General features: G+C 42.7%; 1 long non-coding RNA gene across 1 annotated transcript; it reads right to left on the bottom strand.

Annotated features, from left to right (window-relative positions):
- Positions 1-5,692: 5,692 nt before the first annotated feature.
- LOC109908393 (uncharacterized) lies at positions 5,693-18,972 on the bottom strand. Its single transcript, XR_004203753.1, has 3 exons — positions 18,657-18,972; positions 17,332-17,465; positions 5,693-6,623 (listed from the first exon to the last, which is right to left on the bottom strand). It is a non-coding gene; the product is annotated as an uncharacterized LOC109908393 (long non-coding RNA).
- Between the last annotated feature and the right edge of the window lie 3,879 nt (positions 18,973-22,851).

Below are 22,851 nucleotides of genomic sequence, written 5' to 3'. Positions count from 1 at the left end.
CGTCAGTGACATGGCAGGAGATTTTTTGAAACAGTTCCTGCTTCGCATACAAGCCAGTGAATTATATGCGTTGCAGTTGGATGAGTCAACAGACGTGGTGGCGGGCCTGGCACAGTTCCCGGTATATGTCCGTTACGTTTATGGGGGGTCAATTAAGGAAGACATCCTCTTCTGCAAACCACTGGAAACCAGGACAACAGGAGAGGATATTTTTAATGTACTGAACAGCTTTGTGATAAATGGACTTTGGTCAAGATGTGTTGGTATCTATACTGATGGAGCAAAAACAATGACATGGAGACATAGTGGAATGGTAACGTGCAAGCAGTTGCTCCCGATGCCCCTTAGCTACACCGCAGCATCCACCAATAAGCTCTCACTGCCACGGGAGCGCCTTACAGATTGAAATATGTTTTGGACACTACAGTGAAAATGATTAACTTTGTTAGTGCAAGGCCCCTGAACTCTCTTGTATTTTCTGCATTACGCAATTATATGGGCAGTGACCATGTGACGCTTTTACAACATACAGAAGTGCGCTGGTTATAAAGGGGCAAAGTATTGACACATTTTTTTTAAAATTGAGAGACGAGCTTAACGTTTTCATTATTGACCATCATTTTCACTTGCATGATGATGACTCCCTCACACGACTGGCCAATCTGGGTGATGTTTTTTCTCTCCGCAACTATATCCAATGTGCAGGACAAAAATGAGGCTATGATTAAGAAGTTGGAGCTCTTCTCTGTCTGCATAAACAAGGACAACACACAGATATTTCCATCATTGTATGATTTTTTTGTGTGAAAAAGTTTGGGAACCATTGAAATTCAAAAAAAAGTTGGAATGTTGTCGCATGTTTCAATCGGGGGACTTTTATTTTGAAAGCGAACCTCGGATTGCACTATTGTTGCTCATGCTAATGTTGGTTACACACTGGTAGGAAACCCACACAAAAGTTTCTCTGCTGGACATATTAACCCCCCATTGACTCTCCTTAAAACATTCACCCGGAAACCATTCAGTTGGGTAAACTGCACTAAAGACTTATAAAAAGAAGGACTATATTTGGCTCTACTGTTGCCCTTTAGTTTGAGTGTGCAATGGTGTAAAATACTTAAGTAAAAATACTGTATAGTACTTCTTAAATAGTTTTTGGGGGTATATGTACTTTACTAATTGTATTTTATTTTTATTTTTTACAATTTTTACTTTTACTTCACTACATTCCGAAAGAAAATCATGTACTTTTTACTCACTAAACAGAGAACTCACTAAACAGAGAACATCCCTGGTCATCCCTACTGCCTCTGATCTGGAGGACTCACTAAACAGAGAACATCCCTGGTCATCCCTACTGCCTCTGATCTGGAGGACTCACTAAACAGAGAACATCACTGGTCATCCCTACTGCCTCTGATCTGGAGGACTCACTAAACAGAGAACATCCCTGGTCATCCCTACTTCCTCTGATCTGGAGGACTCACTAAACAGAGAACATCCCTGGTCATCCCTACTGCCTCTGATCTGGAGGACTCACTAAACAGAGAACATCCCTGGTCATCCCTACTGCCTCTGATTTGGTGGACTCACTAAACAGAGAACATCCCTGGTCATCTACTGCCTCTGATCTGGTGGACTCACTAAACAGAGAACATCCCTGGTCATCCCTACTGCCTCTGATCTGGAGGACTCACTAAACAGAGAACATCCCTGGTCATCCCTACTGCCTCTGATTTGGTGGACTCACTAAACAGAGAACATCCCTGGTCATCTACTGCCTCTGATCTGGTGGACTCACTAAACAGAGAACATCCCTGGTCATCTACTGCCTCTGATCTGGTGGACTCACTAAACAGAGAACATCCCTGGTCATCCCTACTGCCTCTGATCTGGAGGACTCACTAAACATATCTGCTTAGTTTGTAAAATGTCAGCGTGTTGGAGTGTGCCCCTGGCTATCCGTAAATGAAATAAACAAGAAAATTGTACCTATTTTTTTGTAAATAGCTGTTCTTCCTGTGTTTTAAATGTTTTACTTGTATATCTATAGCTACAGTCTATCTTCATTGTTCTATATGTTTCAATATATTGATGTGAATTACACTACTGGTCCATAGTTTTTACAACACCTACTCATTCAAGGGTTTTTCTTTATTGAAAATAAATAAATTATATATTCTACATTGTAGAATAATAGTGAAGACATCAAAAACTATGAAAAAACACATATGGAATCATGTAGTAACCAAAAAAGTATTCGAGATTCTTCAAAGTAGCTACCCTTTGCCTTGATGACAGCTTTGGACACTCTTGGCATTCTCTCAACCAACTTCATGGGTTAGTCACCTGGAATCCATTTCAATTAACGAATGTGCCTTCTTAAAAGTTAATTTGTGGAATTTCTTTCCTTCTTAATGCGTTTGAGACAATCAATTGTGTTGGGGGAGGGGGATATACAGAAGATAGCCCTATTTGATCAAATACGTCCATATTATGGCAAGAACAGCTCAAATAAGCAAAGAGAAACGACTGTCCATCATTATTTTAAGACATGAAGGTCAGTCAATTCGGAAAATGTGATGAACTTTGAAAGTTTCTTCAAGTGCAGTCGCAAAAACAATCAAGCACAATGATGAAACTGGCTCTCATGAGGACCGCCACAGGAAAGGAAGACCCAGAGCTACCTCTGCTGCCAAGGATAAGTTCATTAGAGTTACCAGCCTCAGAAATTGCAGCCCAAATAAATGCTTCACAGAGTTCAAGTAACAGACTCATCTCAACATCAACTGTTCAGAGGAGACTTTGTGAATCAGGCCTTCATAGTTGAATTGCTACTAATGGACACCAATAATAATAAGAGACTTGGTTGAGCCATGAAACACGAGCAATGGACATTAGACATTAGAAATTTGACCTTTGGTCTGGAGTCCAAATGTGAGATTTTTGGTTCCAACCTCCGTGTCTTTGTGAGATGCGGTGTGTTGGTGAACGGATGATCTCTGCATGTGTATTTCCCACCGTGAAGCATGGAGGAGGAGGTGTGGGGGTGCTTTGCTGGTGACACTGTCTGTGATTTATTTAGAATTCAAGGCACACTTACCCAGCATGGCTACCACATCATTCTGCAGCGATACGCCATCCCATCTGGTTTGGGCTTAGTGGGACTATCATTTGTTTTTCAACAGAACAATGACCCAACACACCTCCAGGCTATTGAGGGCTATTTGACCATGAAGGAGAGTGATGGAGTGCTGCATCAGATGACCTGGCCTCCAGTCACCTGACCTCAACCCAATTGAGATGGTTTGGGATGAGTTGGACCGCAGAGTGAAGGAACAGCAGTGCTCAGCATATGTTGGAACTCCTTCAAGACTGTTGGAAAAGCATTCCAGGGGAAGCTGGTTGAGAGAATGCCAAGAGTGTGCAAAGCTGTCATCAAGGCAAAGGTTTGGCTATTTGAAGAATCTCAATTATAGAATATATTTTGATTTGTTTAACACTTTTTTGGTTACTACATGATTCCATATGTGTTATTTCATAGTTTTGATGTCTTCACTATTCTTCTACAATGTAGAAATAAAGAAAAACACATGATGAATGACTGGTGTTCTAAAACTTTTGACTGGTAGTGAATGTTAGCAGATTACATATCTAATGTCAACTTCCATGTTTATATTCCCATGTTTGTATAATGTGGATTTGCAATTTGCTACATGATAACAGGACAATGCAAATGGATCTGACAGTCAAACAAACTCAAGTAACTGTAGCCAATATACATTAAAAAAAAATACGTTATTTAACTAGGCAATCCGTTAAGAACAAATTCTTATTTACAATGATGGCCTACCGGGCCATTTTGCACGCCCAATTAGTGAGTCCTCCAGATCAGAGGCAGTAGGGATGACCAGGGATGTTCTCTGTTTAGTGAGTCCACCAGATCAGAGGCAGTAGGGGATGACCAGGGATGTTCTCTGTTTAGTGAGTCCTCCAGATCAGAGGCAGTAGGGATGACCAGGGATGTTCTCTGTTTAGTGAGTCCACCAGATCAGAGGCAGTAGGGGATGACCAGGGATGTTCTCTGTTTAGTGAGTCCTCCAGATCAGAGGCAGTAGGGATGACCAGGGATGTTCTCTGTTTAGTGAGTCCACCAGATCAGAGGCAGTAGGGGATGACCAGGGATGTTCTCTGTTTAGTGAGTCCTCCAGATCAGAGGCAGTAGGGATGACCAGGGATGTTCTCTGTTTAGTGAGTCCTCCAGATCAGAGGCAGTAGGGATGGCCAGGGATGTTCTCTGTTTAGTGAGTCCTCCAGATCAGAGGCAGTAGGGATGACCAGGGATGTTCTCTGTTTAGTGAGTCCTCCAGATCAGAGGCAGTAGGGGATGACCAGGGATGTTCTCTGTTTAGTGAGTCCTCCAGATCAGAGGCAGTAGGGATGACCAGGGATGTTCTCTGTTTAGTGAGTCCACCAGATCAGAGGCAGTAGGGGATGACCAGGGATGTTCTCTGTTTAGTGAGTCCTCCAGATCAGAGGCAGTAGGGATGGCCAGGGATGTTCTCTGTTTAGTGAGTCCTCCAGATCAGAGGCAGTAGGGATGACCAGGGATGTTCTCTGTTTAGTGAGTCCACCAGATCAGAGGCAGTAGGGGATGACCAGGGATGTTCTCTGTTTAGTGAGTCCTCCAGATCAGAGGCAGTAGGGATGGCCAGGGATGTTCTCTGTTTAGTGAGTCCTCCAGATCAGAGGCAGTAGGGATGACCAGGGATGTTCTCTGTTTAGTGAGTCCTCCAGATCAGAGGCAGTAGGGGATGACCAGGGATGTTCTCTGTTTAGTGAGTCCTCCAGATCAGAGGCAGTAGGGATGACCAGGGATGTTCTCTGTTTAGTGAGTCCACCAGATCAGAGGCAGTAGGGGATGACCAGGGATGTTCTCTGTTTAGTGAGTCCTCCAGATCAGAGGCAGTAGGGATGGCCAGGGATGTTCTCTGTTTAGTGAGTCCTCCAGATCAGAGGCAGTAGGGATGACCAGGGATGTTCTCTGTTTAGTGAGTCCTCCAGATCAGAGGCAGTAGGGGATGACCAGGGATGTTCTCTGTTTAGTGAGTCCTCCAGATCAGAGGCAGTAGGGATGACCAGGGATGTTCTCTGTTTAGTGAGTCCACCAGATCAGAGGCAGTAGGGGATGACCAGGGATGTTCTCTGTTTAGTGAGTCCTCCAGATCAGAGGCAGTAGGGATGGCCAGGGATGTTCTCTGTTTAGTGAGTCCTCCAGATCAGAGGCAGTAGGGATGACCAGGGATGTTCTCTGTTTAGTGAGTCCTCCAGATCAGAGGCAGAACAACAGATTTTTACCTTGTCAGCTCAGGGGATTCAATCCAGCAACCTTTCGGTTACTGGCCCAACGCGCTAAACCACTAGACTACCTGCTGGTTACTGGCCCAACGCGCTAAACCACTAGACTACCTTTCGGTTACTGGCCCAATGCGCTAAACCACTAGACTACCTTTCGGTTACTGGCCCAACGCGCTAAACCACTAGACTACCTACCACACATACAATGTTTCTCTTGACTCAAGATCATCTTTAAGCCTGGGTCTGTGCTAAGATTGGACAGGTATTTTCAAATGTACATGCAGATCAAACAGGAGATGAAGAATGACAAAGACAAGGTGTAGACGTGACTATATTGACTATATTGAAATATTTCTGTTTATTTTCTGTTTATTTTCAATAATAATAATAATAATTTTCAAAAAGCATTGCAAATATATATTTTAAGAGATACAAACCGGCAATAACTATAATAACTTACACATTAACACATTATCGGTATGTCCAATTTGGTTCAATTTAACATTTGAGCCACAAGATGGCGCTACAGGATTGCATTGGTTTCAAACAGAATAGCACACGCACTCAGGTTATACACACAATGTCACCATATACCAAAAGCATCATCAGTCTATCATCCCACACGAGTCCAGTGGTAATAATCATACTAAAAATAAATAGTGCTCTTCTCTTCCTCATTCCTTCTGTCTCTCTGGGGGAATGACATCTGAGAGCCAGGGGGCCAATGGCCTACTTGCTGATTCCAGGGGGCCAATGGCCTACTTGCTGATTCCAGGGGGCCAATGGCCTTCTTGCTGATTCCAGGGGGCCAATGGCCTTCTTGCTGATTCCAGGGGGCCAATGGCCTTCTTGCTGATTCCAGGGGGCCAATGGCCTTCTTGCTGATTCCAGGGGGCCAATGGCCTACTTGCTGATTCCAGGGGCCTGGGCTTGTAGTGCGAAGAGTTTCTGCGGCAGTATACTTGCTGATTGCTTCGTTCTCTCCCTCACAACAACCAGCTAAGACACTGCCAGAGAAACACTCCCAGCAGCCACATCCATCCAGCAGATCCTGCGTTACTGGCCTCTTCATCATCACTGGTTGGTACAGTTTCCCCCTGCTATGTTTCCAACAGGGAATCTAACCCCCCTCCACACACACACACACACACACACACAGTGGTCACTGTCAGGTCCGACATGGTGACGTTGTCAGAGAATGGTCAGTTCAATAGGTTTCCGCCTCGAAGGGGGAATAGTGATGTAGTCCTCCTGTGATTTTCATTCTGAAAGAGATCAGATGTATACAGTAAAGGTCATGTGAGGTCACAATCTGAATGGCAGTCAATTAAGAGGTAATGGTCAATTAAGAGGTTAAGAGGTTTGACCTTTTGCCTCTCCATCAGTTTCTGTCATGCTATATTCAAACACAGAAATTAGCCTTTTGTGGGAAGATTCATTTGAATGTAACACTGATACGAACTGAAAACAAGGGGCTGTGCCAGGACAATAAGTTATGTCAGGACAATAAGTTATGTCAGGACAATAAGTTATGCCAGGACAATAAGTTATGTCAGGACAATAAGTTATGTCAGGACAATAAGTTATGTCAGGACAATAAGTTATGTCAGGACAATAAGTTATGTCAGGACAATAAGTTATGCCAGGACAATAAGTTATGTCAGGACAATAAGTTATGCCAGGACAATAAGTTATGTCAGGACAATAAGTTATGCCAGGACAATAAGCTATGTCAGGACAATAAGTTATGCCAGAACAATAAGTTATGTCAGGACAATAAGTTATGTCAGGACAATAAGTTATGTCAGGACAATAAGTTATGTCAGGACAATAAGTTATGTCAGGGACAATAAGTTATGTCAGGGACAATAAGTTATGACAGGACAATAAGTTATGTCAGGACAATAAGTTATGTCAGGACAATAAGTTATGTCAGGACAATAAGTTATGTCAGGACAATAAGTTATGCCAGGACAATAAGTTATGTCAGGACAATAAGTTATGCCAGGACAATAAGTTATGTCAGGACAATAAGTTATGCCAGGACAATAAGTTATGCCAGGACAATAAGTTATGTCAGGACAATAAGCTATGTCAGGACAATAAGTTATGTCAGGACAATAAGTTATGTCAGGACAATAAGTTAAGTCAGGACAATAAGTTATGTCAGGACAATAAGTTATGCCAGGACAATAAGTTATGTCAGGACAATAAGTTATGTCAGGACAATAAGTTATGTCAGGACAATAAGTTATGTCAGGACAATAAGTTATGTCAGGACAATAAGTTAAGTCAGGACAATAAGTTATGTCAGGACAATAAGTTATGCCAGGACAATAAGTTATGTCAGGACAATAAGTTATGTCAGGACAATAAGTTATGTCAGGACAATAAGTTATGTCAGGACAATAAGTTATGTCAGGACAATAAGTTATGCCAGGACAATAAGTTATGTCAGGACAATAAGTTATGCCAGGACAATAAGTTATGTCAGGACAATAAGTTATGCCAGGACAATAAGCTATGTCAGGACAATAAGTTATGCCAGAACAATAAGTTATGTCAGGACAATAAGTTATGTCAGGACAATAAGTTATGTCAGGACAATAAGTTATGTCAGGACAATAAGTTATGTCAGGGACAATAAGTTATGTCAGGGACAATAAGTTATGACAGGACAATAAGTTATGTCAGGACAATAAGTTATGTCAGGACAATAAGTTATGTCAGGACAATAAGTTATGCCAGGACAATAAGTTATGTCAGGACAATAAGTTATGCCAGGACAATAAGTTATGCCAGGACAATAAGTTATGTCAGGACAATAAGCTATGTCAGGACAATAAGTTATGTCAGGACAATAAGTTATGTCAGGACAATAAGTTAAGTCAGGACAATAAGTTATGTCAGGACAATAAGTTATGCCAGGACAATAAGTTATGTCAGGACAATAAGTTATGTCAGGACAATAAGTTATGTCAGGACAATAAGTTATGTCAGGACAATAAGTTATGTCAGGACAATAAGTTAAGTCAGGACAATAAGTTATGTCAGGACAATAAGTTATGCCAGGACAATAAGTTATGTCAGGACAATAAGTTATGTCAGGACAATAAGTTATGTCAGGACAATAAGTTATGCCAGGACAATAAGTTATGTCAGGACAATAAGTTATGTCAGGACAATAAGTTATGTCAGGACAATAAGTTATGTCAGGACAATAAGTTATGCCAGGACAATAAGTTATGTCAGGACAATAAGTTATGCCAGGACAATAAGTTATGTCAGGGACAATAAGTTATGCCAGGACAATAAGTTATGTCAGGGACAATAAGTTATGTCAGGACAATAAGTTATGCCAGGACAATAAGTTATGTCAGGACAATAAGTTATGCCAGGACAATAAGTTATGTCAGGACAATAAGTTATGTCAGGACAATAAGTTATGTCAGGGACAATAAGTTATGTCAGGGACAATAAGTTATGTCAGGGACAATAAGTTATGACAGGACAATAAGTTATGTCAGGACAATAAGTTATGCCAGGACAATAAGCTATGTCAGGACAATAAGTTATGCCAGAACAATAAGTTATGTCAGGACAATAAGTTATGTCAGGACAATAAGTTATGTCAGGACAATAAGTTATGTCAGGACAATAAGTTATGCCAGGACAATAAGTTATGCCAGGACAATAAGTTATGTCAGGACAATAAGTTATGTCAGGACAATAAGTTATGTCAGGACAATAAGTTATGCAGGGACAAACGTGATGCATTGGGAGAACCATTTCTGACTGGTATTCTGGCCACACGTAGAGGCGAGGAAAAGCACAGAATCATCGTACACGGTGAGGCTACACAACATGAACCAAAAACACCTCAACTAAAAATAGCCTTTCCGTGATTTATACTCAACAACTAAAAGATTAGTTTTGATTCAGAACCTTTTCTTCTTCTGCGTGTGTGTGACGTCTGTGTGTGTGTGTGTGTGTGACGTCTGTGTGTGTGTGTGTGTGTGTGTGACGTCTGTGTGTGTGTGTGTGCGTGTGTGTGTGACGTCTGTGTGTGTGTGTGTGTGTGACGTCTGTGTGTGTGTGTGTGTGTGTGACGTCTGTGTGTGTGTGTGTGTGTGTGACGTCTGTGTGTGTGTGTGTGTGTGACGTCTGTGTGTGTGTGTGTGACGTCTGTGTGTGTGTGTGTGTGTGTGTGTGTGACGTCTGTGTGTGTGTGTGTGTGACGTCTGTCTGTGTGTGTGTGTGTGTGTGTGCGGGCCTGTGTGTGTGTGTGTGTGTGTGCATGTGCGCTTGTGCTATCAGTCTGCCTCCCTCACTGCAGAGTTATTTTGAGCAGGCGGACAGAGTGTCCATTCCTTACAGTACAATACACTTCCTCAGCCCCTCACTGGCAACGGTTCTGCTGACCGGACAATAGTGCTATGAGGGAGCCTTCTAGTAGCTTGTGAGTGAGAGGAGAGAGAGAGACATAGAGGACCCGTAAAGGGTGACAGGGTGGGAAGGTACTGCCAATGAGCATGAAGGAAGGGAGATCAACATTCCACTCAAACACAGTTAATAGCTGTAGTATTCTTGCTGCTCACTAGGGGCTGGCTCTCTTAACTAAGAATTTTTTAAATATATTGGATCGCTGAAGGGGTGCTCCGTCCTTGGAACATTAAACTAGAACGATGAAAGGGGGGGGGGGGGATTAGTATAAATTAGTGTTAAGCACTAGCTGCTAGAGTTTGTGACCACACTGTCCTATTCAAGCATAGTTGAAGGGAGAAGGGCTCTGACTGCATCACTGTTGAAATCCACAGCTATGAGTGCGACACAGAGTTACACTTTAGCCATGAGGTCATGTGCCTCTGGAATTAAACAAAGGAGCCCGTTATGGCGTTGTTGGAGTTGTTGGAGTTGTTGTTTACTTGTTTAGTTGTTGTTTACTTGTGTTTTATAGCATGTGCTGAGTGTTAACCTTAGGCAGGGGATGCTGTCATTTTTTTTTTTTTGGGGGGGGGGGGGAGTAGCAAGCGAAAGACCCAATATTTTGACTAAGGTACACACGCACACACATACACACATACACACACACATACACACATACACACACACACACATACACACACACACACACATACACACACACACATCATGTTAATCTATCCTCGTGGGGACCTAAAATTAATTTCCATTCAAAATCCTATTTTACCTAACCCTAATCCTAATTCTTACCCTAATTTTAACCCTAAACATAACCCCTAAGATTAAAATTGCCTTTGTCCTCATGGAAATGTGGGAAATGTCCCCATGAGACAGAATTGTCCTTGTTTTACTGTCCTTGTGGGGACTTTGGGGGATTTTAGGTCCCCACAAGGATAAAATAACTAACACACACACACACACACACACACAACCACACACAGACACACACACACCTCATGACCTGCTTTTTGCTGCAGTTGCTAAATGAATGCAGTTGGTTGTGTGTGTGTATATGTGTGTGAGCCAGACGCTTGCTGCCGTGGCGATGGTAACCACATGACAACAATAATTCCTTCCTGCTTTAGTCTTGATGTAACCCTTTACTAATACATGATAGCAGAATATAACTCTGGTTCGGGGAAACAACCACCTCCCAACTGGCTGACTGGTTGGCTGACTGGCTGGTTGGCTGACTAAGGTGGTTGGCTGACTGGCTGACTGGTTGACTGGCTGACTGGTTGGCTGACTGGTTGGCTGACTGACCGGTTGGCTGACTGACTGGTTGGCTGACTGGCTGGTTGGCTGACTAAGGTGGTTGGCTGACTGGCTGACTGGTTGACTGGCTGACTGGTTGGCTGACTGGTTGGCTGACTGACTGGTTGGCTGACTGGCTGGTGGGCTGACTAAGGTGGTTGGCTGACTGGCTGACTGGTTGACTGGCTGACTGGTTGGCTGACTGGTTGGCTGACTGACTGGTTGGCTGACTGGCTGGTGGGCTGACTAAGGTGGTTGGCTGACTGGCTGACTAAGGTGGTTGGCTGACAGTAACTAACACACACCACGAGCCTACCATCAGCCCCCTGTGTCTGACACAGCTTATATAGACTTAGGTTAGATTCAGATGAGGTTATATAGATGTAGGTTGTACGGTTATTACTGTATAGGGTAGTTAGGACTGTTATCTTATCTGTATAGGGTAGTTAGGACTGTTATCTGTATAGGGTAGTTAGGACTGTTATCTGTATAGGGTAGTTAGGACTGTTATCTTATCTGTGTAGGGTAGTTAGGACTGTTATCTGTATAGGGTAGTTAGGACTCTTACCTGTATAGGGTACTTAGGACTGTTATCTTATCTGTATAGGGTAGTTAGGTCTGTTATCTTATCTGTGTAGGGTAGTTAGGTCTGTTATCTGTATAGGGTAGTTAGGACTGTTATCTTATCTGTATAGGGTAGTTAGGACTGTTATCTGTATAGGGTAGTTAGGACTGTTATCTTATCTGTATAGGGTAGTTAGGACTGTTATCTTATCTGTATAGGGTAGTTAGGACTGTTATCTGTATAGGGTAGTTAGGACTGTTATCTGTATAGGGTAGTTAGGACTGTTATCTCTATAGGGTAGTTAGGTCTGTTCTCTGTATAGGGTAGTTAGGACTGTTATCTGTATAGGGTAGTTAGGACTGTTATCTGTATAGGGTAGTTAGGTCTGTTATCTGTATAGGGTAGTTAGGTCTGTTATCTGTATAGGGTAGTTAGGACTGTTATCTTATCTGTGTAGGGTAGTTAGGGCTGTTATCTGTATAGGGTAGTTAGGACTGTTATCTGTATAGGGTAGTTAGGACTGTTATCTTATCTGTATAGGGTAGTTAGGGCTGTTATCTGTATAGGGTAGTTAGGACTGTTATCTTATCTGTGTAGGGTAGTTAGGACTGTTATCTGTATAGGGTAGTTAGGACTCTTATCTGTATAGGGTACTTAGGACTGTTATCTGTATAGGGTAGTTAGGACTGTTATCTTATCTGTGTAGGGTAGTTAGGGATGTTATCTGTATAGGGTAGTTAGGAATGTTATCTGTGTAGGCTAGTTAGGACTGTTATCTTATCTGTGTAGGGTAGTTAGGACTGTTCTCTGTATAGAGTAGTTAGGTCTGTTATCTGTGTAGGGTAGTTAGGCGTGTTGTCTTTTTGTGGCATGGCTTATCGCCCTGGGTTACCCACAACTGGGTTAACTAATACTGGTGGGTTTCTTGAGTCACATTTGAACATGTTCTATAGGAGCTGGGTTTGAGGTATTGTTCTGTTACCAGGGAAGTATTAGCTTTGACAACAAACCCATGGCAATTTCTTTCTTGTTCTTTTATCACCTCACTAGGAGTGATATTTATTGACATAACTGTGCATTGTAATAAAAAATAGTTTTGTTTGTCAGTACAGTGCTCTCTCTCTCACTGCCTCTCTCTCTCTCTCACTGCTCCTCTCTGTCTCTCTCTCTGTCTCTCTCTCACTGCTCCTCTCTGTCTCTCTCTCTCTCTCTCACTGCTCCTATCTGTCTCTCTGTCTCTCTCTCTCTCTCTCTTTCTCTCTGTCTCTCTCTCTCTCTCTCTCTCACTGCTCCTCTCTGTCTCTCTCTCTCTCTCTGTCTCTCTCTCACTGCTCCTCTCTGTCTCTCTCTCTCTCTCTGTCTCTCTCTCACTGCTCCTCTCTGTCTCTCTCTCTCTCTCTCACTGCTCCTATCTGTCTCTCTGTCTCTCTCTCTTTCTCTCTCTCTGTCTCTCTCTCTCTCACTACCTCTCTCTCTCTCTCAATTCAATTCAAGGGGCTTTATTGGCATGGGAAACATATGTTAACATTGTCAAAGCAAGTGAGGTAGATAAAAAGTGGAATAAACAAAAGAATGAACAGTAAACATTACACTCACAGAAGTTCGAAAATAATGATGGTTACGGTGTTGTAACCATGTGCAAATGGTTAAAGTACAAAGGGAAATATGTGTCTCTAATATGGTCATACATTGGGCAGTAGGTTAGGAAGTGGAGCTCAGTTTCTACCTCATTTTGTGGGCAGTGAGCACATAGCCTGTCTTCTCTTGAGAGCCATGTCTGCCTACGGCGGCCTTTCTCAATAGCAAGGCTATGCTCACTGAGTCTGTACATTGTCAAAGATTTCCTTAAGTTTGGGTCAGTCACAGTGGTCAGGTATTCTGCCGCTGTGTACACTCTGTTTGGGGCCAAATAGCATTCTAGTTTGCTCTGTTTATTTGTTAATTCTTTCCAATGTGTCAAGTAATTATCTTTTTTTGTTTTCTCATGATTTGGTTGGGTCTAATTGTGTCGCTGTCCTGGAGCTCTGTGGGGTGTGTTTGTGTTTGTGAACAGAGCCCCAGGACCAGCTTGCTCAGGGGACTCTTCTCCAGGTTCATCTCTTTGTAGGTGATGGCTTTGTTATGGAAGGTTTGAGCATCGCTTCCTTTTAGGTGGTTGTAGAATTTGACGTCACCTTTCTGGATTTTGATAATTAGCGGCCATTGGCCTAATTCTGCTTATTTGGTGTTCTACGTTGTACACGGAGGATATTTTTGCAGAATTCTGCATGCAGTCTCAATTTGGTGTTTGTTCCATTTGGTGAATTCTTGGTTGGTGAGCGGACCCCAGACCTCACAACCATAAAGGGCAATGAATTATATAACTGATTCAATTATTTTTTGCCAGATCCTAATTGGTATATCAAATTTGATGTTCCTTTTGATGGCATAGAAGGCCCTTCTTGCCTTGTCTCTCAGATCGTTCACAGCTTTGTGGAAGTTACCTGTGGCGCTGATGTTTAGGCCAAGGTATGTATAGTTTTTTGTGTGCTCTAGGGCAATGGTGTCTAGATGGAAATTGTATTTGTGGTCCTGGTGACTGGACCTTTTTTGGAACAGCATTATTTTGGTCTTACTGAGATTTACTGTCAGGTCCCAGGTCTGACAGAATCTGTGCAGAAGATCTAGGTGCTGCTGTAGGCCCTCCTTGGTTGGTGACAGAAGCACCAGATCATCAGCAAACAGTAGACATTTGACTTCTGATTCTAGTAGGGTGAGGCCGGGTGCTGCAGACTGTTCTAGTGCCCTCGCCAATTTGTTGATATATATGTTGAAGAGGATGGGGCTTAAGCTGCATCCCTGTCTCACCCCACGGCCCTATGGGAGGAAATGTGTGTGTTTTTTGCCTATTCTAACCACACACTTGTTGTTTGTGTACATGGATTTTATAATGTCGTATGTTTTTCCGCCAACACCACTTTCCATCAATTTGTATAGCAGACCCTCATGCCACATTGAGTCAAAGGCTTTTTTGAAATCAACAAAACATGAGAAGACTTTGCCTTTGTTTTGGTTTGTTTCTTTGTCAATTAGGGTGTTTTGGGTGAATACGTGCTCTGTTGTAAGGTACTTTGGTAAAAAGCCAATTTGACATTTGCTCAGTACATTGTTTTCACTGAGGAAATGTATGAGTCTGCTGTTAATGATAATGCAGAGGATTTTCCCAAGGTTGCTGTTGACACATATCCCACGGTAGTTATTGGGGTCAAATTTGTCTCCACTTTTGTGGATTGGGGTGATCAGTCCTTAGTTCCAAATATTGGGATAAATGCCAGAGCTAAGGATGTCATTGTAAATAAGAATTTGTTCTTAACTGACTTACCTAGTTAAAATAGAAAAACGGGCACTAGTGCAGAGAAACATACTTAGTGTTTACTGTGACCAGATGAAACATACTTAGTGTTTACTGTGACCAGATGAAACATACTTAGTGTTTACTGTGACCAGATGAAACATACTTAGTGTTTACTGTGACCAGATGAAACATACTTAGTGTTTACTGTGACCAGATGAAACATACTTAGTGTTTACTGTGACCAGATGAAACATACTTGGTGTTTACTGTGACCAGATGAAACATACTTAGTGTTTACTGTGACCAGATGAAACATACTTAGTGTTTACTGTGACCAGATGAAACATACTTAGTGTTTACTGTGACCAGATGAAACATACTTAGTGTTTACTGTGACCAGATGAAACATACTTAGTGTTTACCGTGACCGCAGGGAAACATGAAACATACTTAGTGTTTACCGTGACCGCAGGGAAACATGAAACATACTTAGTGTTTACCGTGACCGCAGGGAAACATGAAATATACTTAGTGTTTACCGTGACCGCAGGGAAACATGAAATATACTTAGTGTTTACCGTGACCGCAGGGAAACATGAAATATACTTAGTGTTTACCGTGACCGCAGGGAAACATGAAACATACTTAGTGTTTACCGTGACCGCAGGGAAACATGAAACATACTTGGTGTTTACTGTGACCAGATGAAACATACTTAGTGTTTGCTGTGACCAGATGAAACAAACTTAGTGTTTACTGTGACCAGATGAAACATACTTAGTGTTTACTGTGACCAGATGAAACATACTTAGTGTTTACTGTGACCAGATGAAACATACTTAGTGTTTACTGTGACCAGATGAAACATACTTAGTGTTTACTGTGACCAGATGAAACATACTTAGTGTTTACTGTGACCAGATGAAACATACTTAGTGTTTACTGTGACCAGATGAAACATACTTAGTGTTTACCGTGACCGCAGGGAAACATGAAACATACTTAGTGTTTACCGTGACCGCAGGGAAACATGAAACATACTTAGTGTTTACCGTGACCGCAGGGAAACATGAAACATACTTAGTGTTTACCGTGACCGCAGGGAAACATGAAACATACTTGGTGTTTACTGTGACCAGATGAAACATACTTAGTGTTTACTGTGACCAGATGAAACAAACTTAGTGTTTACTGTGACCAGATGAAACATACTTAGTGTTTACTGTGACCAGATGAAACATACTTAGTGTTTACTGTGACCAGATGAAACATACTTAGTGTTTACTGTGACCAGATGAAACATACTTAGTGTTTACTGTGACCAGATGAAACATACTTAGTGTTTACCGTGACCGCAGGGAAACATGAAACATACTTAGTGTTTACCGTGACCGCAGGGAAACATGAAACATACTTAGTGTTTACCGTGACCGCAGGGAAACATGAAACATACTTAGTGTTTACTGTGACCAGATGAAACATACTTAGTGTTTACTGTGACCAGTTGAAACAAACTTAGTGTTTACTGTGACCAGATGAAACATACTTAGTGTTTACCGTGACCGCAGGGAAACATGAAACATACTTAGTGTTTACCGTGACCGCAGGGAACATCGCCTTTAATTGTCAATCGCGCTATAAAGCTGAACATCGCCTTTATTTGTCAATCGCGCTATAAAGCTGAACATCGCCTTTAATTGTCAATCGCGCTATAAAGCTGAACATGGGCAATACGGATTGAATAGGGCCGCATTCTCTCTACAATATGTCTGTCTCACTGTCTCACCTTGGCTTGTGTTTGTAATTCAACAGCTTTACCTCACAGACACATGCATCAAGCTTTATTTGAAATATTTTTTAAAACATTTATTTTACCTTTATTTAACTAGGCAAGTCAGTTAAGAACAAATTCTTATTTTACCGTGGCGACCTACCTGGACGATGCTGGGCCAATTGTGCGCCGCCCTATGGGACTCCCAGTCACGGCCGGTTGTGATACAGCCTGGAATCAAACCAGGGTCTGTAGTGACGCCTCTAGCACTGAGATGCAGTGCCTTAGATCGCTGTGCCACATCGGGAGCTTTAACACTCTTAGTTACCACAAAACACTAACACTGTTGACACGGTAACTACCTACCTGCTTGTGTAGTTTGGAGAGATGGGAAGAACATCCAGGGATCCTGATTACACATATCTGATGTGTAATGATTTACTACAGGACTTACTGAATATTACATCTGTTGATAGGCTCTTTTCTTCCCTTCTATATGCCTACATCAAAGGCCAGATCACTGTTCATTATATGCAACACAAATAGAAAATGAATAGCGTCTCTTACCCAAGTCTGCCTGCTTCCCACCTTGGTAAACGTTGTGGTTCCTCTGTGGCAGCTGGTAGGTAAGTGGAGGAAGCCTGCTGTCTCGGCTGATGAAGAGGAGGTTTCACTGTGAAGAGGAATCCCCAAGAGCTAGGCTAGAGGAGCAGAGAAAATAAGTACCTTTTTAAAAAATATATATATTTCGTAATATTGTCCATTGACTTACTTTTGCTCCTTTTCAGGAGGAAAGGTCATTTATAAACTTTCTCCAGCCAATAGGAAACATGACAATAATGTGTGTGTTTTTAGTCATTCATAGAGGACAATCCAGAGGTTGGAAGTGTATAATTGGTAACTCTACATGGTCAAACAGAGATGACATGGTCAAACAGAGATGACATGGTCAAACAGAGATGACATGGTCAAACAGAGATGACATGGTCAAACAGAGATTACAAACGGTGACGACACAGTAATAAGTTATGAGTTCTGTTTCTTTCTGTGGGATTTTTTGGGGGTTAACAAGCACCACCTCTTTTTCACCCCAGTATCTCTACTTTCACATCATCATCTGCACATCTATCACTTCAGTGTTAATTTGCTAAATTGTAATTACGTTGCTACTATTGGCCTATTTATTGCTTTACCTCCTCACGCCATTTGCACACACTGTATATAGACTTTCTTTTCCCCCCTATTCTGTTATTGACTGTATGTTTGTTTTATTCCATGTGTAACTCTGTGTTGTTGTTTGTGTCGCACTGCTTTGCTTTATCTTGGCCAGGTAGCAGTTATAAATGAGAACTTGTTCTCAACTGGCCTACCTGGTTAAATAAAGGTGAAATAAAAAATAGAAATTTTTTTTAAAAACAAGGCTACCATTACATACTGTAGCTACATGCTAGTGGAACAGTAGACTACCATTACATACTGTAGCTACATGCTAGTGGAACAGTAGACTACCATTACATACTGTAGCTACATGCCAGTGGAACAGTAGACTACCATTACATACTGTAGCTACATGCCAGTGGAACAGTAGACTACCATTACATACTGTAGCTACATGCCAGTGGAACAGTAGACTACCATTACATACTGTAGCTACATGCCAGTGGAACAGTAGACTACCATTACATACTGTAGCTACATGCCAGTGGAACAGTAGACTACCATTACATACTGTAGCTACATGCCAGTGGAACAGTGACATGTCATTTTCTCTTTTCAGTAGTGTAGAAGTAAGAGACCAGCAGTTATTTGAGAGAGCTAGTAGAGGGTACCTACAGTATGATTAGGCTAAAAGAAGTCCATTCAGGAGGGAACATATAAAACATTAGACTTACCAGTAAAGTAGTGTTTGGATTGAGGACAGATTATAGACTGGCTACAGCTGAAGATCCAGGGTCCTGTTCTGGTTCTGTTCAGTGTATCCGTCCACTCTTGAGTGTCCAGGACAGTCATCTGCCAGTGTTGAGCTGCTCTGCTGGTTCTTGTTTGTCTGCCCGAGGGTCACTTCAAGCAGGGTGAAAACGTAGAGGGCAGGGCTCAAGGCTCTCTCTCCTTCCTCCGCCAGGCGAGCCAGTACAAGTTGAGGCATGTTTCAACATGCACAGCTCAGCCAGCCCAGGCAGAGGACATCAGAGTGAATCTACTCACACACTGTAGGTGGGAGGAGAGGGGAGGAGCAGAGGGAGAGTGAGGGGGGGGGGGTTATAAAACCTTGTAGGAGCATATCAGAAACAAACCGACAGAAGTGGAAAGATCCAGAAAGACCGACTGTTGGAGCAACTTTAAACTGACATGTATATTGTGTCAGAAAATGTATGATATTGATCTCTAAAACGTACTTTTCCCCTTCAGATAGTTTTCACTTTTTGAAACGTCTGTTGTTCTCATCTTTCCGCACCCTCACTGCAGTGGAGGTCCCTCACTACACGTAGAATAGACCTACTGGATTTTCTGGAGCGAAACTGCATAAATTCAGCGTTTTACTTTTCCAGAAAACATCTTCAATGACCAGCAGCTACAGGAAATTATAAATAGTTTGGCAAATATGTAATAGTGGTAGAATCTGCATGACTCTGGTAGCCTTCTCTAGGGGAGAATCTCAATTACATCCTCTCTTCTCGCTCCTCAACCCCCTTCTCAAAACCCATTGGATGAGAAAGCCATAGGTCCCCCTCCCCCTCTGATCTTCCCCTCCAATGGGATTTGAGAATGAAGTGAGGGAGGGAGGGAGGGATGCAAGGAATATGCAATTGAGATTCTCTCAAAGTCTCTGCGTAGGATAGTCCTAGGGCTTTATTCAAGCAGAAGCATAACAGGTTCTATAATAGAAATGTGAAGGTCATTTGAGATTGAGCAGACATATGTAGTGTTTAACGTAAATGCAGTCTCCTCTGAAAGCGCGAACACTGCCTTTAAATTTCAATCACGCTGTAAAGCCGAACTTCCGCAATGCGGATTGAATAGAGCCCTTATTACTCTGCTGATGCTGTTCGTTTACATCCAGAAAACACACACTGCAGACTACCTACAATTACCAACAGGCCTACATGAATTACCAATGGCAACCATGCATATGAATTACCAACAGGCCTACATGAACTACCAATGGCAACCATGCATATTAATTACCAACAGGCCTACATGAACTACCAATGGCAACCATGCATATTAATATGGTTAAGACATGACACCGTGGATGAAGATGCTCAATTCACATAAAAAAGTGTGTTTTATGTTTTAGGGAAAAAACATTTACACATTTTTTTTTTCTGAAGAAAATAATCTCATTATATTTCTAATGAAATGTATCAAGAACTACCTTCAGTGGTAGATGATGGCAATGGAAGGGGCTCCAGATGTTAAACTGGGAAGGGCGCATAATATTTCTCATTTTCTATCATTAGGAATATTGCAGCCGTGCAAAAAAGATAAGGATATTGTTTTTTGGCAAAACGTTTCCTGATTAATCTTGGATATGCGCAACCAGATCTGGAGCACCGCCCAACGTGTTGCAGGTAGATCGCTGACTCTATGTATCATGTCACTTTTTGTGTCAAATGCTAATTTCCAGATCACTGTAAAATTATAAGGTCTCTCACTCTCCTCTCTCTGTCTCTCCTCCTCTCTCTCTGTCTCTCTCCTCTCTCCTCACTCTCATCCTCTCTCCTCTCTCTCCTCACTCTCTCCTCACTCTCCTCACTCTCTCCTCTCTCCCTCTCTCTCCTCACTCTCTCCTCTCTCTCCTCACTCTCTCCTCTCTCTCTCCACTCACTCTCTCTCCTCTATCTCCTCTCTCCTCTCTCCTCACTCACCTCTCTCTCCTCTCTCCTCACTCTCTCCTCTCTCTCCTCACCTCTCTCCTCTCTCTCTCCACTCACTCTCTCTCCTCTATCTCCTCTCTCCTCTCTCCTCACTCACCTCTCTCTCCTCTATCTCCTCTCTCCTCTCTCCTCACTCACCTCTCTCTCCTCTCCTCGCTCCTCACTCTCTCCTCTCTCTCTCCTCTCCTCTCACTCTGTGTGTGTATGTGTGTGGATGTGTGTCCCAGCCGCCCCTCTGCAGTAGAGAGAGAGAGAGAGAGAGGGAGAGGGAGAGAGATGGAACCAGAGAAGGTATAGCTCCAGTAAGGTACAGAGAAGGTATAGCTCCAGTAAGGTACAGAGAAGGTATAGCTCCAGTAAGGTACAGAGAAGGTATAGCTCCAGTAAGGTACAGAGAAGGTATAGCTCCAGTAATGTACAGAGAAGGTATAGCTCCAGTAAGGTACAGAGAAGGTATATCTCCAGTAAGGTACAGAGAAGGTATAGCTCCAGTAAGGTACAGAGAAGGTATAGCTCCAGTAAGGTACAGAGAAGGTATAGCTCCAGTAAGGTACAGAGAAGGTATAGCTCCAGTAAGGTACAGAGAAGGTATAGCTCCAGTAAGGTACAGAGAAGGTATAGCTCCAGTAAGGTACAGAGAAGGTATAGCTCCAGTAAGGTACAGAGAAGGTATAGCTCCAGTAAGGTACAGAGAAGGTAGAGCTCCAGTAAGGTACAGAGAAGGTATAGCTCCAGTAAGGTACAGAGAAGGTATAGCTCCAGTAAGGTACAGAGAAGGTATAGCTCCACAATTCTGCCACAACTTCCACTAGAGCAGTGTTGACCTCACAGTACCCTCCAGTGGAACTCAGAGTGGAACTGCTCGATTCCCCGTGTAGTGCACTATACAGGGAATAGGGTGCAGGTTGGGATACACACTACATCTCGTTCCAGTAGAAGCTATAGAATAGTCCGCTGGATGTTGATGGTGCATGATATCGTTGATACATTTTTTTTATTTTAATTTTTTTTAAATATATAAAATCAGAGCTGGGTTTATAATGTAAATGTATCATGTTTAAATATATGCTATATTATGCCCTTGTACCCTCCAGTGCAGCTCAACGATCCTTCTGTAAAAGCTACTGTAGTATTAATCACCTGTATATTCCTGCTGACAGGAGAAACTACTGTGATGATGTTGATGATAATATAGGGCTGTAACTGAGCGAGAGCATTTCAATACCGTGGCATTATTTTATGAAATCAGATATAGGTTATATTTTCATTACTATATGCCCTTTTGGTTTGGTGAGATCATGATAACCAAATCATTCATAATGCGTATTTATCTGCTTTAAAAATTAAAAATAAATCCTAAATAAGCATTACATTTTTTTATTTTATTTTATTTATTTTATTTTGTAATAAAAGAAAATTGAACTGTTGTTACAACCTCATCATATCATCACATTCCCCGTTTTTAATGCGGTAATTTCTGGCACATATATTTTAGGAGACCCCAACTGCCCCACAGTTGCACACATCTATCCCTCCCTCTTAGAGGGTAACGTGCCAGTGGAGGAAACGAGAGGAAAAAAAAGGAGAGAACCCCAGCAAGTTCAAAGCTTGCTGCATTTATTACATCATCAGGAAGTGGAGCTAGCGCCTGAATGGGACAATGCACCATTAGGGGGAGAGGAGAGGAGAAAAAGGGAGGAGGAGGAGGAGAGGAGAGGGGGAGGAGAGAAGAAAGGGGGAGGAGAGGAGAAAGGGGGAGGAGAAGAGAGGAGGATGAGAGGAGAGGGGGAGGAGAGGAGAGGCTTAAGGAGGAGGAGAGGAGAGAGGGATGAGAGGCGAGGAGGACAGCCAGGCAGGCAGCTGATCTGGCAAATGAACGGTCGTACACGGTCGTACACCCCCCCCCCCCTTTCCTCCTTCTGGGCCTCCTCCTGCTCACGCAGGCATCTCCCCCATCTCCCCCCCCTGCTCCTTGTCCTCTCCCCAACTCACTCACCCCCAGCCTGTAGACAGACCGCTCAAAGCCGGCCAGTAGCTACCTCTCTCTCTCTGCACCATGTGACTGCTGACTAGAGTGCGCCTGCCTACTGCCACGATAGTCCAACCAGCACTGCAGAATTCAGCAACTGAGCTAACTGTTCACACTGCTGCAGGACACTGCAGGGCTGCTGTTTTCTGTTCTGCTGGCTGGCTGATGCTCACACACACA

This window comes from Oncorhynchus kisutch, linkage group LG17 (genome assembly GCF_002021735.2).
Source record: "Oncorhynchus kisutch isolate 150728-3 linkage group LG17, Okis_V2, whole genome shotgun sequence".
NCBI classification, from domain to species: Eukaryota; Metazoa; Chordata; class Actinopteri; order Salmoniformes; family Salmonidae; genus Oncorhynchus; species Oncorhynchus kisutch.
This window is presented reverse-complemented; position numbering and strand designations above follow the sequence as displayed.